We start from the raw sequence: 18,263 nt of genomic DNA, 5'->3' as shown, positions 1-18,263 counted from the left end.
AGGGGATGGGACAAGGGGAAGAACTTGAGTGTACGAGTGTATTTACAATTTATATTTTTACTACTTATACCTGCAGGATCGAGTTGTTTGTTAGCTTCGGAACCTTGACTTTCTTACCGTCGGTTGTCACACTCACATATTGTTCTCTATTATATTTGTTACATATATTTCTTTCTAACACACACACAATCATCCCTAGGATGAGGCCTGCCACAGCTGACTAACCCCCAGGTTCCTGTTTACTGCTAGGTGAACATTGGCATCAGGCGAATGCAACTCTGCCTCTTTGTTTCTGCCTCGATCTAAAACTGAGCCCCGGGGTCCATGGACTACGAATCTAGAACGTTTTCCGCTGCAAGGACAGGATTAGGAAAAGGTGTGTAGCAACAAGGACAGAATGAGATGTGTAACTAGATTGATAGAGTGAGGAAGAGGTGTATAGCTACAAGAAAATAATGAGGAAGAGGTGTATAGCGACAAGGACAGAATGAGTAAGAGGTGCATAACAACAAGGTAACTCCAAGAGGATAAAGGCACGGAACCCTGCTGTAGCGAGTGAATAGGATTTTGAGAATGAAGGAGGAATGCAGATGAGACAACGTTGAACGAACGAACGTTGGATACAAGGATAAAGAAATCGAGGGAGGGTCACAAATAGGATTGCTGGAAGGGAAAGGGAAGTGACCGGGAGGTCAAGCGTGAAGAAAATAGGTGGAAATTGGAAATAAAAAAAGGAGAGAGAGAGAGAGAGAGAGAGAGAGAGAGAGAGAGAGAGAGAGAGAGAGAGAGAGAGAGAGAGAGAGAGAGAGAGAGAGAGAGAGAGAGAGGGGGGGGGGGCAGAGCTAGACGCCCCTACGCCTGTCTAGTCCTACAGTTGTGCCTATGAGCAAAGATTGATTTACGACAGCATTCCTGGCAATATTTATACACGCCCCGCCCTGGATAACACAAGGGGGATGGAGGCTAAAAATGCCCCTGCTTTGGGAAATTAATGGGGTGAATCCGAATTTTTCGACAAGAATTGCTTTTTTTGAATTTCTTAAATGCCAAAGAGAAAACAGGGGACGGGGGAAAAAATAAGGAAGAGGGGACGGTTAGAGGGGTGGAAACTTGAGAGATTCTTGTAGGATTTAAAGCGAGAAGAAATGAAGAATGAAAATATCTGACTGTACAAATGGCAACACTGGCAACGATATTGAGATGGGAAAATAAGAATTTGATTTCCAGTTTTATGTGAGGCCGCAATATTTACTTAGTTGGATAATTTCCACGTGGAGTTATTATACCAATACTCAAATGAAAGTACTGAAGAAACAATTGCTTAAATATCGAAATACCAACACCGCCCTCCACCACAACATATAAATGTAATAGGAAATGGTCAAATATTGTGATCCAATATCTTCCTCGTCTCCAAAAGCCGCCACAAATGAAATTCCTAAACGGCCTTTTAAGTATTCTTTAAAACGAATGCAAATGTGGACGCTCCTTCCTCTGGGGAGAATTCCTTCCTTTCACTGCTTGTCGGATGTTGCTTCCTTGGCGTCTGTTGTGTGTGTGTTTGTGTATGTGTGTGTGTGTGTGTGTGTGTGTGTGTGTGTGTGTGTGTGTGTGTGTGTGTGTGTGTGTGTGTGTGTGTGTGTGTGTGTATGTGTGTGTGTGTTTTGTGTGTGTGTGTATTTGTGTGTGTGTGTATGTGTGTGTGTGTTTGTGTTTTGTGTATGTGTGTGTGTGTGTGTGTGTGTGTGTGTGTGTGTGTGTGTGTGTGTGTGTGTGTGTGTGTGTGTGGTGTGTGTGTGTGAACACGAGCAAACATGGATATGTATATTTGTGTGTGGCCAAGGTAGGATTTATAAGCTTCGTCAACGTGTACTTGTCAACTGGAATATTTATACAAATGTGTCTATTAGCTGAGCGTTGTATGCAAACATTTGCGGGCCAACCTTAATGATTTATGCTCTAAAATATGGACAGCGGCGGGTCCCGGTGAAGCTCTGATCAATAACCTTTATCAATAACAACATCATAGATCATCCAGGGGACGGTAATATTGAATTGTTGCCACCTTTTTCTCAACCCTTGTCTCTTTTTCCCCTTCTTTTTTTTTACCTTTTTCTTTCTCTCTCTCTCATTTTTACCTGCTATTCCCCTTTGTCTTTCTCTACCTCTCTATTTATTTTCTTGTCTCCTTCCCTTCCCAGATTTCTCTCCTTTACAACTACCTCCATCCATCTTACTTCTATCTCATGTACCTCATTCCCCCTTTCCATCTTCTCTTTGCTCCAACCTCCCTTTTGCTCCTACTCCCATATCAGTCACATTTTCCCGTATCTCTTCCATCCCTCATTTTCCCTTCCATCCTCCATATCCCGTCCATCCCACGATATCCCTTCCATTTCCCTTCTTTCACCCGTTCCCCCTCTTACTCCAATCATCATCACCAAACCCCCCCCCCCACCTTCACCTCCCTCTTGCTCCCACCCTCTCTCTTTCCAATCTCCCCTCTCCTTCCAATCCTGCCTCCCCCTCATCCCCTCCTCTCTCCTCTATCCTCACATTCGTCCCCTCAACTCTCGCCGCTCTAATAACTCAAGCCAATATTCTAACAGACCACAACGTTAGCATGTCTCTGTAATTACCTAAAATAAGCAGGCGCAGCTGCGCGCTAAGGAGGACGCTTCCTCCGTCAGTACAGAGAGGACGCTGTGCCATTATGCTTCTTAGAGTGTACCAGTAATATTATAGAGCTCCTGTGAGTTTACAGAACAAGAGACCACAGACGACATTTGAGTGTTTGAAAGGGAAGTAAGACAGACACACACACACATGCAGAATTGCTTAGGCATGAATTACGAGGAAAGGCTGCTGTAAATGCACCTGATGACACTGGAAGACAGAAGAGTAAGGGGAGACATGATCAGTACCTTCAAAATTCTCAGAGGAATTGACAGGGTTGAAAAGAATAAACTGTTTAACACAGGTAGTACGCGAACAAGGGGACATAGGCGGAGACCGAGTACCCAAATAAGCCACAGAGTCGTCAGAAAGAATTTTTTCAGTGCCAGCGTAGTTAACAGATGGAATGCATTAAGAAGTGATGTGGTGGAGGCTGACTCCATATATAGTTTCAAATGTAGATATGATAGAGCCCAATAGGCTCGGGAATCTGTACACCAGTTGATTGACTGTTGAGAGGCGGGACCAAAGAGCCGTGAGTACACACACACACACAAGAGTGTGTGTGTGTGTGAATGTGCATGCGCGCGTGAGTGCGAGCGTGTGCACGCATCTGAGCGCGTGAGCATACTTGTGTGCGTGCGTTACAAACGATACGGCAATAATTAAACACAAATCCCTTCCGGCCGTGCTTTCGCCATACCGCTTAAACAGAAAAAAAAATCAAAACAAAAATCCTGCGTTTGTTTGGCAATTCAAAACACCACGAAGGCCCAAACATTAGGACGCTGAACTCTCATTGGTGGCCTCCGCAGGTCAGAAATGGGTTGTGTTGACAGCTGGCGGGTGGGCGGAGCTGAGTTAATGGTGGTCATTTGCTGAGCCTCTCCCACAAGTGGGTACAAGGCGGCGACGCAGGTGGGGCGAGGGGCTCAAGAAGACCAGGACGAGGTACATTGGTGAGTCAAGAACTTAGAAGTACGAAGTACAGTGATGAATAAAGGTGGTGAGGACGAGGTAAAATGGTGAATTAAGGAGGTGAGGACGAGGTAAAATGGTGAATAAATGACGTGAACACGAAGAGGTTTGAGGGGAATGGTCAGAAATTAAGACCGGAAAGCCAAAATGCAACAAAAACAGGAGAAAATTAAGGTTGAAGTGGGATAGAGGAGTTGGTGAGAAAAGGGGGAGCAGGATTAAAAGAAACAGAAAGGTATAAAGAGGAAGAAAGAAGTGAGACAGGAGAAAAGGAACAAGTGAGAGAGAGAACAGAAAGAAAATGGGGAACAATCATCAAACACCATTCGATGCTTACAATCAACCTACTTTTACCTCTTCCCCCCCTTCCCTTTCATTCTTATCTCCCCTTACACCGCCATCCCTCACTCCCAGAACCACACCTCCTTACACCGTCATCCCCTCCCCGGCACTCTTTCTCACCCCCTGCACCCCTGGTCCACAGTCTTACCCCTCTGCTTCCAGTCCCTTCTTGCACCCTGTCTCGCCCTTACAACCCCCGTCTTCCCTCCCCCTCACCGTCTACCCCCATTCCTTAAAGAGTCTTCCTCCCACACCCTGTCTCTCATCAGCACCCGTCTCTCTCTAACATTCCGTTTCTTTGCCCTTACACCTTATCTTCTGTACCCGGAACATCACTGTCTTTCCCCAACACCTACAACACCCCTCCCCCAACACCTACACCCCCCCAACTCCTACAACACCCCTCCCCCAACACCTACCCACACCCCCCCAACACCTACACCGCCCTCCCCCAACACCTATACCCCCCCCCCCGTCCAACACCTACCCCATCCCCCAACACCTCCTTTATCTGACCACGTCCCCTTAGCAGAACCTGAGGATAATCTCTACGAAAATAATCCCAACACCACGACGGTGATTTACGGAGCAAAAGTGAACAGCATCATGAGGGAGCTCGTCTCCTCAGTTTGGATTGAAAGAAGAGAAGAAAAATAGAAAAAGGCATCTCCGTAACACATTCCAATTAGGCCAATTAATGAGCAGCTGGTAATTAGCCAGAGATGGTTAGCGGGGGCTAACTAATAGGAACACAACGAATTCTCGGGAGATGTTTATTTGGGCTCCAAAAATTCTTTTCGTCCCATTAATGTTTAAGGGTATTCATTAATCACCCTTAGGAGAGTATCACTTGAGGGCGTTTTCATTATGGTAATTTGAGACTGAGGAAGAGGAGGAGGTGGAAGAGGAGTAGGAGTAGGAAAAGGTGGTGACAGAGGAGGAAGAGGATGAGAATGACGAGGAGGGGGAGGTGGAATAGAAGGAGAAGGAAGAGAAGGAGGAGAAAGAAGAGTGAGTGAGGTGTTGAGAACGGTGGTGAAGGAGAGATCGTCTTGATGGTGTTGGAAGAGGGTAACGAGGGGGCGCTACAAGAAGTGTTGGAGGTGACGGAGGGGGGGAGAGGGATAGTGGAGAAGGGAGGGGGATGGAGATGGTGGAAGAGGGATGGGGATGGGGATAGTGGAAGAGAGAAAGGGTGAATGGGAATAGTGAAACAGTGACGGAACCGAAAGAAATTACTGGTACAAGAGCAGGGAAAGTTTTATGTCAATCTTTTCCTTCCTCGACATTTTACACAACCATTAATCCCCAATCACAAATGTATTTTTACTTGACCATCATCTAGCTTCACCATATCACCACCACCACCCTAACCCAAGCCACCAGCACCACCATCACCCTTACCAAAGCCACCACCAACAAACACCCCCACCATCCTTACCAAAGCCACAACCACCACAATTCATCCTCATCCTCCTTATCTACTCATCATTACTATCCACTCTCCCTTCCCACCGCTCACTATCAGCCGTCTCCATCCACTATCTCTACCACCCACCCAAGACCAACCACTCAACACCACTTCCGCCTTACTACTCAATCCTTCCCCCAGCAAACCTACCCCTGTACTCGCAACCCCTCACGACCTCAGCACCCGTTCCCCATCCACTATGCCACAATATTATCAGAAAATATGGTAACTTTTATGCTCCATACTTCTAAAGTACATTATATATTTTTTTTAACATTTTAATTTGCTTTTTACTGATTTATCTTTTCATGAGACAATAAATTGTGTTCTAATATACAGTCTACACGTGTGACGTCTCTATGACTTCACACTTTTAATAACGGTACAAGTAGAGGTTTTGGACTCTACAGCTCACCTCCCTCCTCCGGTGGCAGAGGCAGCCCAAGTAATGCATCAATTCTTTTGGCCATTAGACTCTGGATATTTATTTTCCTTGGTACAGGCAACGTCGGTTTTCTAATTTCCTGAACCTAGGAAGGAGTGTGTGTGTGTGTGTGTGTGTGTGTGTGTGTGTATGTGTGTGTGTGTGTGTGTGTGTGTGTGTGTGTGTGTTTACTAGTTGTGTTTTTGCGGGGGTTGAGCTTTGCTCTTTCGGCCCGCCTCTCAACTGTCAATCAACTGTTTACTAACTACTTTTTTTTTTTTTTTTCCACACCACACACACACACCCCAGGAAGCAGCCCGTGACAGCTGACTAACTCCCAGGTACCTATTTACTGCTAGGTAACAGGGGCACTTAGGGTGAAAGAAACTTTGCCCATTTGTTTACTGCCTCGTGCGGGAATCGAACCCGCGCCACAGAATTACGAGTCCTGCGCGCTATCCACCAGGCTACGAGGCCCCCACTACGAGGTGTGTGTGTGTGTGTGTGTGTGTGTGTGTGTGTGTGTGTGGGAAACTGACGTCACAAACACTGTCAATGATGTTCGTAGGGAGCAGAGGGAGTGAGGTAGAGAGTGTGTGAAAGAAACAGAGATAGAACAGAGACAGAGATATAAACACATTTCGTGCGCAGTCTATATGTACTAATCGAGAAGTCAAGAGCCCCCAGTAGGATTTGGAGGTAGAGTGATGCCTAACTCTTAGTCTAATCTACCACTTCCCTCATCACCCGTAAGCAACGATGTACCTTAGAGTCTTAGCCACACTTGAGCGTCATTGGCCGAGCTGATGCCAGCGCATGATAACACAGCGCCAGCGAGTGAGCGACTACTGAGGCACTATGCCTCCAGGAAGTGGCTCGCATGAAGGGAAGGTTCAGGAACCACGAGGTTCACCTACACCTTCCCACACCATGAAGGTTCAAACATTTAAAAAAATGTAACCACGTATCTATTTACTGCTAGGTGAACAGATATATCAGGTGTAAGGAAACGTACCTAAACGTCTTGGACACTTTGCTAAAAAAAAAAAAAAAATATGCGCATACCAGAAGTTCATTAGCATTCTCCATTCATTTTCAGAAACCAACTAAAGTCATCAACGAGCATTTCTTGTCATAACCAGCCACTGGCTTCCTGCAATACAATCCCCCGATTCAGGAACCACGATATCACGTCCGCTTCCCGCAGTACGATAACTAAGTAAAAGAACTAAGGCTCTTGACATCAATCACAAAACAGGGCTTCTTACCTCTGAGTGGGCTTCACTGGGTCAGTGCTCTCGCTCTCCATCCCTTACTTGTAAGCTAACTGTGGTATTTGCCTAATGGAGGATAATTATAATATTCCTTCTGTTATTAGTCCAGACGAACGTCTCTGTGTCACGTAGCCACACTATACAGCCACACTATACAGCCACACTATACAGCCACACTATACAGCCACATTATACAGCCACACTACACAGCCACACTACACAGCCACACTATACAGCCACACTATACAGCCACACTATACAGCCACACTACACAGCCACACTACGCGCATCAATAACACACATACACAGATATACTCTCATGAAAACTTTTGTTTAGATCTTAAAGAACATGGCGCAACAATTAAGAATAGATTTAGACTCTGGGACGAAGCTAAGTTCTTGACAGAGAAGAACAGCTGTAATAGCCAATATAAATGAGTAAGTGAAGCCTGCATCAAACCAACAAGAAGTCATTCTCTCTCTCTCTCTCTCTCTCTCTCTCTCTCTCTCTCTCTCTCTCTCTCTCTCTCTCTCTCTCTCTCTCTCTCTCTCTCTCTTCATCCTGCAAAAGTTAAAAAAAAAGAGATAGAATCTTTCATTTCGAACAAAGGCATGTTAACAAGAGTAATTACTGTTATAAGTCATTTGAAGCATGTATAACGCTCAAGGCGCCCTCGTAAAACAGAATAACAGCTTCCATCCTCAACAGCTAACTTTTGTAAGCTTTGTTTGAGCTTTTGTTTTTGTTACCAGTTAATTAAAAAAATTATATTCCTAAATTAAAGAAAGTAGGAAAAAACTGTCTTGCAAACATCCCATAAGTATATACTACTGATGCTGCCTCTACTACTACTACTATTACTACTACTAATAATAATCATCATAATTTTAATGATGTGAAACAAAATTCGATTATTATCAAGAAGGGCGGCGAAATAGTTTTCTTTAATACTTATTAAATAAGGAACCAACACCGATGCTCTTTATATCGATGGCGCGTCAATATTACGGTGCTTATAATTTAACCAAAGCACCTGAATATTTCACGTTCAGGCCGCTAGCGTCAAAACTTCAATGCATTAAACGTGAGGACAGGTTGTTTACTCACTAACTGCAAGATGTTCGGATAACAAAGTATGATACTTAATATCTATAATGCTTAAATAAATAAAGGTTATATAATACCTTGTACTAATATGACGTCAGAGCTATTGAACACCGCATGACGTGAGAGCCATACGCCTACGCTGAACAATGGGAGCCTTAATGGTCTCATATGTTAGTCTTGGACACACTGCTCATTCACCGGTGGTTCCCACGAAGTGGACGCAACAGGCGGAACCCAACAGGTAAGATGATCAACGGAAGCAAATGCCACGCGGTAGCCGAGGATATCGTGGAGCTGCATTCTTGTCTCCCTGGCTCACCCATCTAGGAAAGTGACTAAATTGGTGTTTACCTTTTACCCTCCATGCTTCTTGACCCCATGCCCTCTTGCCTCTTACCCCACTTCCTGGTTTCGGACTCCTGTCTACTTGCTTTGTGACCCCCCATGGCCCCTGACCCACCCCCTTGCTTCGTGGCCCCCTATGTTTTTTTTCCTTTACCAACTGATTTCTGTCATTTGACTCTTGCTTTCGGTCTCCTTACCTCTTGTCCCTTACCCCCTGCTTTCTGTCCCTTGCCCCCTGCCTCCCTACACAACCTCCATCAGTCCCTAGGTGTCCCCTCCCAGCCAGGTAATTATCATAATGGCGACCCCTCCCCCAACACACCGCTGATGACTCCATTCACCAAACCTCCCAAAACCAGGAACCTGGGTTTTATTTCCCCGCCGCGATCTCTGCTTTAACCAAAAGGAGAGGGACAGACTGGATAATATGATAATATCCACGAATGGATAAATAACACCCGTCACGCTACTGATGGTCTTATCCATTAGACTCTCTGCAGGACTTCTTCGTCTAGGGTCATTATGAAGCACAGGAAATTGTCTCGAGCGCGAAGGAACACTGAACCCTGTCATGGAAATATATAAGATTGCCGATTTTAGACCAAAAGAACTGAGGAAGACTTAAAATAAGCTCAAACAAATCATGTAACGAGAGTGAAGGATAATCATGAATGAGAGAAAAAGATAGAAAGATAGAGCGAGAGAGAGAGAGAGAGAGAGAGAGAGAGAGAGAGAGAGAGAGAGAGAGAGAGGAGAGAGAGAGAGAGAAGAGAGAGAGAGACACACAGACAGACAGACAGATCAAAAGAACTGTAGCACTCGCTTCTTTACCATATATCAACTAAACTGTTATTAAGTAAAACTATTTCGAAACAATATTTCTTTCCCACAAATTTAGTAAAAAACTAGACTTTTATAATAAGCTTTATCTGAAATTTGAGTAAGTTTATTGTACTTGTGTACCTATTACAGTCAGTTGTCTCGACCTTCCACTACGTAAAAACTACGGCTGTTTTGCTTAACCAAAACATTTGAACCCAAACAATACATTAGCGAAAACCCAACGAGGCCACTGCATTGAAAACTTCAAACTTATGGAGCTTTAATTCGTACCAATAAGGAATCGGATTGAACGATTCCGTAAAAAAGTAACGTATTATGTGACCTAGTCACACATATCTTTTCCAGTTAGTAATACGAAGAAAACTCAACACCTTTTTATTCCTTGTTAAAAACTTTCCTGTATTTTATACAGCTGATAATACGAGGCTTTGAACACTTTTAAGTTATTTGTGTTCTTAGTTCGAAACTTTCATTCAGACTTACTCCTATGTTTCTCATGATGAACAGAGGCTTTCATTTTATTTTAAATAAAGCAGCAAATTGCTGATATATAAAGTGAATTACGAATTGAATTAAATCCCGCCTCTTAATTTGTTTACAGACTCCCAAGCCTAATAGACTCTATTAAATTTACATTTGGATCTATGCATGGACTCTGCCTCTTCCACTTTACCTCTTGTTAGTGTCTCTGTGGCACATTTGAGTGCTCCGTTTCCACCGATGTTCCTTTGAGTGCCACCTGTGCTAGTCGGTTCTCGTCTCCCTTATCAATTACCTGATTGTTGAGTGTCAACCTCCCAGGACTGGGTGCCAAGTGCTGGGTGCCAAGTGCTGGGTGCCAGGAGCAGCGTGAATTATAGGTGTCATGGGCTGGGTGCTTGGTGCCAAGTGCTGGGTGCCAGGAGCTGTGTGAATTATGGGGTGTCAAGAGCTGGGTGCTTGGTGCCAAGCACCTAGCTCTTGGCACCTAGCACCAAGTGCTAAGGTGCCAGGAGCTGTGTGAACTATAGGTGTCATGTGCTGGGTGCTTGGTGCCAAGTGCTAGGTGCCAGGAAGCATTGTGAATTATGAGGGAGTCATGAGCTGGGTGCTTGGTGCCAAGTGCAGGGTGCCAGGTGCCGGGACGCGAAGAGTGCCAGGGGTCGGGAGGCACAGGGAAGCCTATGCATCACCCGGGGTATTCATACGCCTGACACGTCTGGCCTGTCCTGTGAGCACCGATAAATTATAGACAAATTCTTAGGACTATAACCCTAAAAGATGAACTGATATCGCACTCAAATTTGCCGTTAAGACGTGCAGCCAAGACACGAGAGTGTCGTACGTTGTAGAGATCCTTTAATTCCAAATTCTGATGTTTGAAAACATATATTATATAGTTTTATCTACAGGCATAACTAACTCATTCATGACTAAAATGAATACAATGACTGGAGTGGGCCCGCAAGCCGACCATTTCCCCACAATCCTCCACTTCCTGGGCAGGTCAGGAAGGGATAAGCGGGGGTTAATGGGGGTATTGGGGGGTTAAGTAGGTAGGGGCTGCTGGTACGGGGGGAGGGGATGTTGTGGTTATAGCGTATGAAGACCTTTCTACTCTTAATCGAATCACTTCGTGTCAAGTGGTCCGCGATGACTGCAGTACGCTTTAACTCATAAGGTCTCCTCTGTTGGTTTTTGGATCCGGGTGGAGCTCTTCAACTCTCAGGGGTGTTTTGAGGAGACAAGTACACAAACTGCTTATTGGCTGGTTTGATCCTTAGGAATCGTCTTTAAAGTGTTTAATTATATGCTTGGGATACAAATATTTTGATTGTATTAGCATTAATGCTGTTGCTGCTGCTATTGTTGGAGTTAGTGGTAGTGGAATTGGTGTTACTGGTGATGCTAGTGATCGTGGCAATGTTTTCAGTGGTTATGGTGGTGTTTGAAGCAATGTTATTGTTTATAGCTTGTGACGGTGTGTTAGTAGTGGTGTTAGACGGGATGTTATTGAAGCTGGTGGCGTTAATGGCGATTAATTTCTAAAGTAATGAAAAGATAAACCATTTTGGAGAAATAGGAGAATGAAAGTATACCACTTTGCTAATATTGTTACTTAGAGGGTTGGTATACCTGGTATAAGGCAAGCACGTATATCAACCTTCTCAGTATTATCAAAGTGGTGAAGCATATGCCAGTGCCTAATTATTTTTAATGAGTTGTGAAGTGAAATCTAGATGCCTATGGGAAGAATTTTATATTGCATGTTGGATATATTAAGTTTATCGAATTATTGATTACACGAGTAATACTGCAATGGTGGATACAAAGTGGCCAGAAGGGAATCAGGCAGGTAAACAGATAGACAGAAGTGAAGCAGGGAGGCCAACATGACAACAGGAAACCAGGTAGGACAGATAACAGGCAGACAGGTCAGTACATAGCCGGTAGATCAGCACACAAGGATGCAGGCCGGAAAGCAAGAAAACCAACAGGTTAGCAGGCAAGGTAGGCTCAAGAAAAGGGGGGGGGGGAGGTATTGCTGAAGCAAATTACCCCCCCCCCCGCCCCCCTCTCCTCTAAACGCTAGCACTCGGCATACGCGTCCCCAGCCATAAATCTTTCCCTTGACTTCTCCGAAAGCCAAATAGGCGCACCGAGGACCAACAGCAATACTTCAAACTCGCCCTTCCGTCCGGGCTCTGTAGAGACGTATGACAAGCTTGATCCAAAAGGGCATTAGTCATCCTTTGCCCGACTTCGGCGCAAGTTTGAGGTTGCGAAGAACACGGACCGAAGCCAGCAGTCTCCGAACAAGGCAATTTCGCTCCTTTGAGTCGGTTCTCTAAGGGACTCGACATACTCTGGAGACTTAAGGGACTACGGATCATTTTGGGCCTAAGGAAGCGGTCTGACAGTGACATATTTAGGACTTATCAGTGAACGGGCCACCCTAGGCCTACCTGTGTCAAGTAGTTCCCGCCCAGGCCTGTTCATGGATTCTGGAAAACCTCAAGAGAAAATGAATCGTCTGTTAAATAGTATTCATTTAACCGAGTTTTGGGTTTGATTGCTGAACATGTACACACATGAATGTAGATCTGTGTGTATGTATATGTATATATGTGTGTATGTGTATGTATACAAGATCTGTTTGTATAATAATTCAAAGTATACATTCCCCAAGAACCCACGCCATTGTTGCCAAAAGCCAAATTTATTTATCTTCGATTTACCTATAATTATCTGTAATTAGGATTAATTTAGCATGCTACTTCACTGTCGTAAATTTCTTCCAAGAAATTATTTTTTTTGTATCTGGACCGACAGTTGTCACGGCCGTATATCACAGTAGTCAGCCAGCCCAGACCAGACCAGACCAACCAGCCTGTCTGAGCTGGTCTGGTCTCAAGGTCTCCGTGGCCAGGCCAGCCAACCAGCTCATCCACCATGCTGATAATTAAACTTATATCATTTCATCATCAGAGACCCTGGATCCCGTCACCTCCACCCCCCCCCCCCAGGGAGGCGGCAACGATGGAGAGGGGGAGATTCCAAGCTGGAGCCACACCCACCCCTCCTGACGTCACGGGTTCCTCCTCGGGGATTGGTGGACGAGGAACCATAATCATTTGTCAGACGTCCTTGGCACTTCACCTCTCCGGATGTGGGTGCCAACTCAACCACTTTCTTGTGGAGTTTTCGGTAAGACATATTTCTCCCTTTTTGTGTTTATATATGAACTGTTCGTTGATAACTTTATCTCCTTTGGTAATCTTATTCGAACTTGTGATAATGTCTTGTTTGTTCGTATTTCTTTCGTTATTTTTTTTAAAGTTTACCTCATTTCCTCCATTTCAGATCGTTTTTTCCAATTCCCATTTTCTTTCTGATAGGATTCCAAGATTCTCCATTTTTTGGCATTCTCTTTCATTTTGTTTCTTGCGTTTCTCCTATCCATTGTCCCATACACATCACCCTCTTCATTGTCCCATACACGTCACCCTCTCCTCTGTAGCATACACTTTATCCTTCCTATTCGCGTTTTGACAACATACACAATGGCAGATATATTAAGAGCAAGCATTAGCTCATGGCAAACATTGTATATACATTGTACTAAGTATATAATTATCGCAAATATCACGTGTATGTATACATATACTAATTTACTTTTATCCCAGTTTTACTATAAGAATTGCTGTATTATATAACAATATTCTTTATTGATTATTAATATTTAAATTAAATTTATTGTTAATTTCCTTGCTACAAAAATGACAGCAGCCATACTGAATATTTTTAATCTATAGTAATATCGCTCCAATTTAAAGTATAATTACATAATTTTGTTTGTCGTATTAGATGCCTTTTATTCTTATAAATGTAACATACTTTGCCTTATTGGCTTTTATAATTAATTTCCTATTTACCGCATCCTTTAATTTGTACTAATAGTAAAACATACAAAATTAATTGCCTTTTGATGAACAAAACGCTAAGTCAAGAAGTACCTCATGAAGACTGGAGGACTTGTTTATATATACTGATGACTGTCACTGAAGTTTCGGCTTCTACACCGCGAACGATCAACCTTCACAATGATCCATCAAGCTTGTTTGGTTCCTGATGTGATGGTGCGTCGCAACTCAGGCCCCTCAATCAGGAACAACATCAACACCGTCAATATTTACGTCAGCACCTCGTGCTCCCGCTATCAACACACTCAGACTCGGCGGTAAACCAAAATAAACTCGCAGTTAAGAGTGATTCGCAACACACTCGTAACCAGCAACGACCCGTAACGTACTCGCAACACGCTCGCTGTCGGATATACGAGCTTGACTATGAAGCCGCCACCAGCCGGAGCTGGTAGTTGAGAAGCGGTTCGCTCATCACTTTCGAGCCGAAATTTGACCCCTTGAGGTCTCATGCCTGGCAGAACATAGTTGAGTCATGTGTTAAGTGTTTTTATTCGTATGTATGAGATTTAGCGGCTGGATTAAAGAGCATATGGTCAATGTTTATGAGGTTGACCCACCACTCATTACGTTCTACCTTTTTTACTTAACAGTGGTTCACTCACTTCCAATATTCAAAGCGCACACCACCAAATGATTTCCTTCAGTCAGCCCGTCCTCCAAACAAAGACCCAAAAGTGATTCCATGCACCCGCCAAACCCCCTGTTTATGAATGAAAAGCGGTTTACACACGACTCACAACTGATTTCGTTCGAAGACTTCCGGAATAAGTGCTTCACTGACGAATTTTGTTCGAATCACAACGCTATAAATGCTTCACCCACGTACTACAAATGCAAATAATCGGCAACAGAACCTAAACAGCTAACCTAACCTAACCTAGCCTAACCTAACCTAACCTAGCCTAACCTAACCTATGCCTATATATGCACTATATGCTAATATATTATAATATTAATTTATATTTGAGAAAATTCCTATTTTGAATGAACAGCATGTAAAAAATTATAAATGCGTCTGAGTGGTGGACCGCTGGATGCAATGAACTTTAGTCGAGGACAGGTTGCTACAGTACATGCAAACAATTCCCAGCAGACCCAAAACATCAATCCTAACCTTGCCTAGGTCAAACTAAACGCGAAACTATTACATTAATATCAATTTATAATTGCGAATTTACTACTGGCTTTGGTTACATAAAACGGAAAAATATTAGGAATGCCCCTTTTGGGAACGACCGCAGCTAGGGCAAGCATTGGAATGACATTGGCCATAATGACCTCCGGAGGGTTATTAAAACTACTGCAAAAGCTTGCTGGCCAACCAAAAAGAGTATTTTAGCCCCAAGTCTTTCCCAAATCCAAACTTACCCAACCTACACCCACCGTTTCATGCTCTGTCTTGTGTTGATACTTCCAATACCCTTGAACACTTAGTAAGTGTTAGGGGTTAAGTAACCCCTTGTTCAAGGGGTTACTTAACCCCTTGAACAGAGTCCAGGGGTTAAGTAAACTCAGTTATATACTCCGAAAAACAGGGGACAGCTCTCCGTGTGTGTACCACTGGCCTATTGAGCATTGTCTGAGAATAGGTTGACGTTTAGCACATTGTGAGTGTCAGGGGATTTCATGCCATGTACCTGGGTAAGTGTTGGTCCTAGGTGTCTTATCTGCCGCCTTAGTGGGTATGATGTGAGGCACGCAGAGCGCACGGCCAGTAGAGAGACCCTGGATGTAACTAAGGTGAAGGAAGGAAATTAGAGGTTTGGAATAATAATAATAATAAATTGATTTCCACACTTTTGTGGAAATAAACATTTAATTCACCTCGATTCTAGGTCATAGAGTTCATAATGGAAGAAGACTTCTAGGATTTCGTGAGTCCTAGAAGTCCATAAGTTTATTTCCGAAACGAAAAGTTTATTTCCACGGAAGTGTGGAGGACAATTTATTTGGCGTGGGCGTGGATCACTAATTCCTCTGAGCTTCAGTAGTAGTCAGGGAAAGTAAAAAACATCCTGTTTGGCAGCAGTACTTGCTCCTGGAATCTTTCCTTATTAAAACCACTGAATAGCTCGGTCGATAGTACTTCGGCCTCACACGCATGAGGTCCACGATTCAAGTCTCCTAAAGTCCAGGTTAATGAAATTCTAATAATAATATTAATAAGAACAGGCCAACAACAACAACAGTTTATATATCATTTGTTTTACTACCCCACGTGGGCCTCACCCCACGCCCTCTCACCCCACGCCCCCTCACCCAACGCGCCCCCTCCCCCCTCACCCAACGCGAGAGCCAACAGGTCTACAACAAGAGCAGAGCGAGGAACTGCCTGAAAAATCCCCTTCCTCTTCAATTTGTCTTTTTTACACCCTTTAATTAACACTTGATCCCCTGAGAGAGGGTCATGTTTGGCCCGGGTAATTTATCCAGACGGCGGCAGGGCGTAATTGTAGTTTACAGAGCACTTCTTGCACGAGATTTTTATTTATACATTGGACGTGGTGAAACTAATTAGTGCTAATGTTTATGGGCATTTGCTTGTGCACATGACGGCACTGTGTAGAAGCTCTGTTGGACGCTAAGACTGGCTCGTGCTGCAGCTTCTGCCAGAATGTATCGCTGGCTTTATGCAACACTTTGTTAGGTTAGGCAAGGGTAGATAAGTTTCTCCACACACGTTCCTTACTCTAATATTCACCGTGTCTGGTGTCTTGAGGAGTAAGGGGACAGGTTAGAAAGGGAGAGGGAGTTATGGTGGAAGAGGTGCTTGATTTTCAGGGGGTGAGAATGGGTAGTTTGAAGATGAGGTGATGTCTGATGTCCTGTGAAGAGAGGAGGGAGTTTGAAGAGGCATCTAGTGTCCTGGGGAGAGAGGGAGGGGGAAGATTTTGAAAAGGTGGTGGTGCATGGTGTTCTGGGAATCAAGGGGTAGTTTGAAGACAGGTCTGGTGTCCTGGTGAATGAGAGTGGGAGGTCTTTGATGTCCTGGCGAGAGTTGGGGAAGTGGAAGAAAGTCGAGGTGTCAAGTGTCCTGGGGTGAGAGGGGTGTGGTTAGGGAGGAAAAGGTGTTGGATGTCCGGGTGTGAGAGGAAGAGGAGGAGGAGTTAACACCACATAATAACAGGAAGCATATTTTGTGAAGGCGCCGCCAAAACATTTTGAAGAGAGAATAATTGAATCTCAATCACACGAGCACAGAGTCACGTCTTTATCGTCGCCTCGATATAAATCACCAGCTTCTATCTCATCAGCTCACACACACACACACACACACACACACACACACACACACACACACACACACACACACAAATATACTATATATATATATATATATATATATATATATATATATATATATATATATATATATATATATATATATATATATATATATTTGGTAGCAGTCTTTCTTGTAAACATATATTATTGAATATAACAGAAAGGATGAGATCAATTATCACTAATGTTCTTTATATTTCTTACGTTATTCACTTGTGAAGGAAATTATTAAAATGAACTCTAATGTTCATTTTACAGTTTATTTTATGGCCTGACGCTGAGAGATGCATTTCGCTGACCCTGTCAACACTGTATTCACTTCTATACTCTGTCAGCTCTTGAAAATGATGACAGGGTCAACGAAAGGTATCTCTTAGCGTCACATATGTTGGAAATGTTCATGATACAACACGTGTTTGTTGCTACCTGCTTCCCTGTGACACACTCCCCAGTCCCTCAGCACCGCCCCTGCGAGCAACACACTTCCATATGACCTTCAGCTCAAACATGGACACTAGGTAAAATCTTCCTCACCTCCAGCCAATGTTCTTCATATGCCAAAGTATTTCAAACTTAATTTCTCATATTTCATTTCAGAAATATATTTTTGCCCCTGTCTCTGCCAAGTCTCATTTTCTTATTCACCAAGTATACTTTCTGTGGTAATAATATTATCCTATGCAGGAAATAAACTACAATAACATGGATGAGCATAGGTAACCCGTTCTGATGGGGACGACGTGTCGGTCCGTTCTGATGGGGATGACTTGTCGGTCCGTCCTGATGGGGACGACGTGTCGGTCCATCCTGATGGGGACGACTTGTCGGTTCGTCCTGGTGGGGACCTCATGTCGGTCGGTCCATCATGAACTCTTACGTGTCAGGACTTGATGCGGGATCAACGACGGGGCAACACGTCGTCACTGTCATTTCGTTTCTTATAGGTGGGTTGAGATTATAAATATTCTGCAATCATTATTTTCAGCATATTTCCCAACAGTATTTTTTTTCTTCGAAATGCCATCTACTATACCATCTTCTATACCATCAA

The 18,263-nt window shown here is 43.8% G+C and overlaps 1 protein-coding gene across 1 annotated transcript in view; it reads right to left on the bottom strand.

The window, feature by feature from the left end:
- Nucleotides 1–14,239, bottom strand: part of LOC123761479 (homeobox protein Hox-B7-B-like) — a 206,030-nt gene extending 191,791 nt beyond the window's left edge. Inside the window, exon 1 of the mRNA XM_069314443.1 lies at nucleotides 13,958–14,239. The gene's annotated coding sequence lies outside the window, so the exon portion shown is untranslated. The remainder of the gene's footprint in view (nucleotides 1–13,957) is intronic.
- Nucleotides 14,240–18,263: the final 4,024 nt, after the last annotated feature.

Source organism: Procambarus clarkii, chromosome 7, assembly GCF_040958095.1.
Source record: "Procambarus clarkii isolate CNS0578487 chromosome 7, FALCON_Pclarkii_2.0, whole genome shotgun sequence".
NCBI classification, from domain to species: Eukaryota; Metazoa; Arthropoda; class Malacostraca; order Decapoda; family Cambaridae; genus Procambarus; species Procambarus clarkii.
The sequence above is the reverse complement of the archived record's forward strand: the minus strand, read 5'-3'. Positions and strand labels throughout refer to the sequence as shown.